Raw genomic sequence first — 5,785 nt, forward strand, 5'->3', positions numbered from 1 at the left:
CTCCGGAATCGCGAACCCTGGGGCTAGGGTTAGGGTTTTAAGCGATAGCGCGATTTTGGCCAATCCGACCGTCCATTTCGGACCAAACTCGCAGGACATGGGTTTTACACAGTGAGGAACCTCTATAGAATCCCAGATCGGCCATCGGAGATCGTGGACCCCACGGGGTTCCGGATCGGCCGGTCTAACAGTTTATCGCTTTGTAAGGTTTCCGGTCTTTTAAGGCCATTCTGGACATAGAGTTGACTTTACAGTGAGAGCACGTATTTCTAGGAGCCGGGGGTCAGGGTATTTAATTTAATGTTTTTATTGAGCAGTTTAGTAATTGAATATTCATGGTTAAACAGGCATCAGAGGCCAAACTGAACCACAGGAGGGACCTTCAAGAGGTCCAGCTAGCTCGGACCAGCAGTGAGTGGACCTTTCTTTTTTTAAATGATTTTCTGAATCAGTTTTATTCAGTGTGATTTATTCCTATGAATTTAAAGATTCCTTCTATACATTACTTAGCTGATTTTGCTAAAGTTATTTGGACAACAGACTTTGAGATTTATGATTCAGAAATATCTAGCTCAGATTTTATCAGAATACAGAGGATGTCAGATTTTATCCAAGATAATTATTTTAGACCACCATGAATTATAGAAAGCAGAGTTTGAGTTTTCTATCAGATAAAAGGGGCAGCACAGTTATAGATTGAATAAAGATTCAGTTATTCATCAGATCTTTCAGAAATATTATGATATTTATATTTGATATTTTCTCAGCAGTTAATATTTTCTTAAACCACTGTGGGTACCCGGTTACAGAAACAGGTTGCCGTCAAATAAGACGATGTCTACGGACATCCAGATTGCCTTCGGTTTATGTTGCCTTCAGATATGATGATGTCTACAGACATCCAGTTTACTTTCAGTTACGTCAGTGCACTTGACATTTGCCTCACGAGTTTTGGGGACGCCCGGACCGTGAGTGCCAGGATTGCGAATCAGGCTGACTACGGTCTCCTGAATCCTGCCAGTTTGCGGCTCGGATACACTATGTGTCGCCGAGACCTGCCAGGGGAATTGACGAATTTATAGAGGAATTGACGGAAATTAAAAGGGTACACCGAGTTGGTAACTTTAGAGGAATGTCAGTGCAATTATGCAAATATTGATTTCAGTGATTTTACTTGAGTTTCTTAATATCGAGCAGTAATGGTATATATATGTTTACCTAAATGCTTTGGACTTATCATAATTCAAGTGCAGTTTAAATATTCAGTCGTATGATTATCATTATTTTTACAGTGGGGGTTATTATGTTCATATACTGTTTCCTGGAACTTTATTTTGGTCCACTCACACTTTGAAATGTTTTGCGCCCCCCAGGCAGTCGAGTGTGCAGGAATCCACCACCAGGCCATCTCCTAGCTCCCACGCTATTTCCAAGCTGTAGGATTTCTTGTAACCTACTTAAATTCTTGTAAACAATTAGTAACTGCTCTGATATCTGGTTGAAATAGATAACCAGAACTGGTGAATATTTAGTTACCCTTTTCTGGCAGTTGGTGTGGATTTATCAGTTTGTTTGACAGGTGGAAAAATTTGGGTTTAGTCAAATTACAGGGGAGTCTCTGCCGAAATTAAAGCAGGAGTCCAGAGAAAGTTTTAACCATATTTATATCCAGGAAGGGTAAAGAGGTCATTGTGCCCGACAATTGCCAGGTGTCGGACACGCACAGGGCTTGGCTCGAATTCCAAAGCGGAAATTGGGTCGGGTCCTGTCAATTTGGTATCAGAGCATAGGTTTTACTTCCTGTAGACTTCGCACTATGTGCATCCTCGTTCTCTTTTCGAGTTGGGCCCTAATGGTGGTGGTATCCGTAAGACAATTGGACAGATATCTCGATGTAAGGAAATGAGATTTCTAAGTTGAACAGAAACTGCACCGGTATTTGAACCGGTAGAGTAATTTTTTGTTAAGAGGCTCGTCAAGAGCCGTACCTACTGTACCAAGTAGGCAGGAAGATCCAAATGTCCAGTAGACCTTGGGAGTTGATAACTCAGGGTTTAGTCAGCCAGAGATCCATCCGTGAGATAGGTGGATCCAGTAAAAAGGATTGAAGGCTATAAATTGGGATAATGGTGGTACCTAGTAGTAAAAAGAGGATTAAATTGAAGGAATAGAGCAGGACATGGAGGTCCTAGTTGCTCTACAGAAGAGTAAAGTATTGGTGGGATTTAGTTAAGAAGAGATACCAGGATCCTTTGATTAATACGTAACAAGTATTTTAGAGCCGAATTTAATAGCTAGTCTTATCTGTAAGTTTACAGAAGGTGAGGATACAAGAGGTTTTGCAGCAGAATAGAGAATAATAATTGGATCCGAGTATAAAAAAAAAAAAAAAAAAAAAAAGGGGGTTCCATACACTGTTTTCTACTAAAAGAGATCTGAAAGTAAGAGGTAATACCTAGTTGCGATAAGGTTAAAAGCCTCCCCCCCCCCAAGATATTGTGATCAGTTAGTGGTTAATTAACTTTGATGCCGTGATAATGTCTGCCTCAGCCAGATAATGGGTAGACCATGAGGTGCACTCTGTGCACAGTATTTGGATATAGGTAATACTAATCAGGAGGAATTTAAGAGGGGTATCTACAGTGGTGATTATAGTCTCCGATCACCGAATGGCCGCAGATACGGAAAGTACCGATCTGGATTTAGTTCCAGTGAAAGTACCAGTCAAGATAGTCATATTGGCAATTGTTCTGGGGCTGGTATAGCCAGGAGTGTTGGAAGACAATTGTTATCAGTCTCTAACAGGAGAAGTTGCCCTATTGTGCCAAGTGTGGAAGGCATTATTCCGAGCCCTACTAGAGGAGTACTATGGGAGAATAAGATTATGGATAGTCTAAGCCTTTCAAAAGGGATTGCCGCTGTTCCCTTAGTATTAAAAGATCATTTCTGCAGCAAAACAAGTATGCAAGGTAAGTTACCGAAAATACCACAGTTTATGGGAGTTCTGTTTAGCGATGGGCCCAGAGCAGTATGGCTAGTTGAGGAAGCAGTCAACCATGAGGTTATGTGGCAACAGTTTTAAGCCGCAGGTAGACAGTATATTATGTCTCAGTAGGAAGCATGAGCATTATTTACTGTAGATACAGATTGAATTCCTCTCCGGCATGGTTGACTGGAGATCATCCTAGAGTTGGATTACTCTGACCAGATACAGTGTTACAGAGTTACTTTTTATTGGGAGATTGGGTTTATGTTTGAGCTCGCTCCAGGAAGGGAGCCTTTTTTCTCCGGTAAAGTATAAAGGAATACTAATAAGTTGAATGAGTTAAAGACTAATAAGGAATATTTGCCGGAAATGATAACGAAGAAGGTCATTCAGCTTAGCGCTTTCCTCAGTGAAGTGTTCTAGTGTTATTTAAGGAAAGGAGATGTCATCATGAAGTTATACATGGACACAAGGTAGCAAGATAAGATCACAGTACAGAAATAAAATCCCTTAGGAACAGAGAATTATAAAAAGAAAGAAAAGATACAAAAATTGTGATATTGATTGCAAGGTAAGGTAAGCAATCAGGGAAGGAAGCTGATGAGAGCAGACAACCAGCTCATCAATTCTCCTAGTCTAGAAGGACCTCAGGAGATTAGAGCATAAGGCCGCCTTCACGATTCCCTGATCTTGCTGAAACATGATCAGGGATAGTCTTGCTTCCTGAGTGGATGATCAGAGATAGTCTTGCTTCTCGGGCATATTGAGTGCTTATTGATAAGAAAAACAAGTAGATATCGCATCACTGGTATGAAGTAAATTGGATGTCTTCTGCAAAGAAAGTTTCATTAGTAACACATTTATACACAAGTACAATGAAGAGGTAGAATCAGTGAATTTCAAATTAACCATAGGAAAATTGCGAGATTCTCGGGGTACTTTTGCCAAAGTAGCTCCGTGAAATCCGTAAAGCAAGATCGGCTTGACGAAGATAATCCGCGGAAATGCCGAAAGTACCGACAGCATTATTAGAGGCCACGTGAAGTTTTGGACTCTTGTGAAAGAGAAAAATAATGTGGGGATTCGAGAAGATTTTGGAATCCGAAAAGCTGCCACATTTTCATCTATAGATATTGCCTTCGTAAAACTTGATTGAGCAACAGCATTTCAGCTCAACTTTTTTCAGTGTTTACAAGACTTTCTTAGAAACCTTCTTAGAATGGCTTCCTCTTCTTCCTGCCCAAATTATTTCAATTTAAATGATGTTCCCACAACAGTTAGTGACGCTACAGTTTGGCGTCCATCCTTTGTATCCAACAATCGTCATCTCACAGTTAATGATTCTGTGATGATGAATGATGCTACTGCTGTCATAGTAGCTAAGAATTGTATTACTCCAATGGATGAAATGCTAATGACAGGGAGGTCTGAGGAAGAGGCCATGCATGACTCAATGGCTTTTAGCATTCAGAGTGCTGTTTCTGTTTCAAACATGGTTGATCGTTTGCGGGCTAGAGCAAACGAGGTTCAGCAGCTAACAACTGAAAATTTGTCTCTTCAAAGAAGACTTCATGAGTCTCAACAGGAAGTTGAGAAACTCAAAGGAGAAAACAACTCCTTGTTGAAACTGGTGAGTTCGTACTCCGATGATACACTGAGAAGGCTAAACATGCTGCAGGTCTCCAATGAAAGAATTTTGGGAGACCACGAGAGACTTATGGCTAGGCTTAAGAGGCGTCGTCCTCTTCCTTCAGAGGCTTCCAGAACTTAATGTAATTTATAGATTCTACAGAACCTGCACCTTCTTTGCAGGTGGAAAAATCTATCTGTTATATGTTCCTTTCGTACTATAATAATTGAGCAGGTTAAGTTCAGAATCTTGATTTGATTTTTACGAGTAGAAGGTTGAATTAAATGTTATGAAAAGCAAAAGTTTAAAACAGAAATCTTACAAGGAGCTTCTTATGATGAAAGGAACAGTAGGAATTATCAGTAAGGAATAGCTCCTCAACAAGAATCAATAATGTTCTTATAATCACTTTCGATTTCTGAAAGGAAGAAGCAGTAACTTACAATGGATTGGGTGTTCAGTCTCCTTGAACATAGAGAAAGCAGGGTGGAGTGTAGGAAATTAAGGATCGATTCAATAAATCTGCGTATGTTCCGCAGGTGAGAACCAAGTATAATCTGAAACAAACTGGCAAGGATTTTCACAGATAAGATCTTGTAATGCTATGGAATACAACTCCCTATGATTTAGATCAAGAAACCCCGGTTAAGATCCAGTTGAACTCAGCTAAAGGAAGCTTTTAGAAATTAATTACAGTCTAATACTACAATTCACCCCAGACAGATGCTCAATTTAAGAGAATGACTCAAATTTTAGGGGAATTGTTGGGGTGTTGTATCCTATAGTTTTGGAGTGATTGGGGTTACCATTTGAGAAGGTGTATACCTCAAATGACAATTGTCAGCTAAACTGAACTTCCTTAGCTTACAAATCTCAAATTGCCACTAGTCTCTATAATTAAAATGTTTCTAATTGCTGCTCAATACGAGGCATGATATAGACCACTCAAGTGGAAAGATGGAATAGAAGACAGAGTTTCTTGGTATCTGGAAGTGTGGTACAAACTACAGAAACCTATTGGATTAATTGGTAAAAGCCTCAAGCGACCCAGGATTGACAGGAAGTTATACAAATACTAGAAGAAGGATCTTCAGTTGAGTATTCTTCAATTTCTATCACCTATAGAAGAGGTAGTGAAATTGAAGGAAACAAGGAAGTCAAATCCTAGC

General features: G+C 39.8%; 1 long non-coding RNA gene across 1 annotated transcript; it reads left to right on the forward strand.

Annotated features, from left to right (window-relative positions):
• Positions 238–2,404, forward strand: LOC109949523. Its single transcript, XR_002271979.1, has 2 exons — positions 238–411; positions 1,374–2,404. It is a non-coding gene; the product is annotated as an uncharacterized LOC109949523 (long non-coding RNA).

This window comes from Prunus persica, chromosome G6, assembly GCF_000346465.2.
Source record: "Prunus persica cultivar Lovell chromosome G6, Prunus_persica_NCBIv2, whole genome shotgun sequence".
In the NCBI taxonomy this organism is placed as follows: Eukaryota; Viridiplantae; Streptophyta; class Magnoliopsida; order Rosales; family Rosaceae; genus Prunus; species Prunus persica.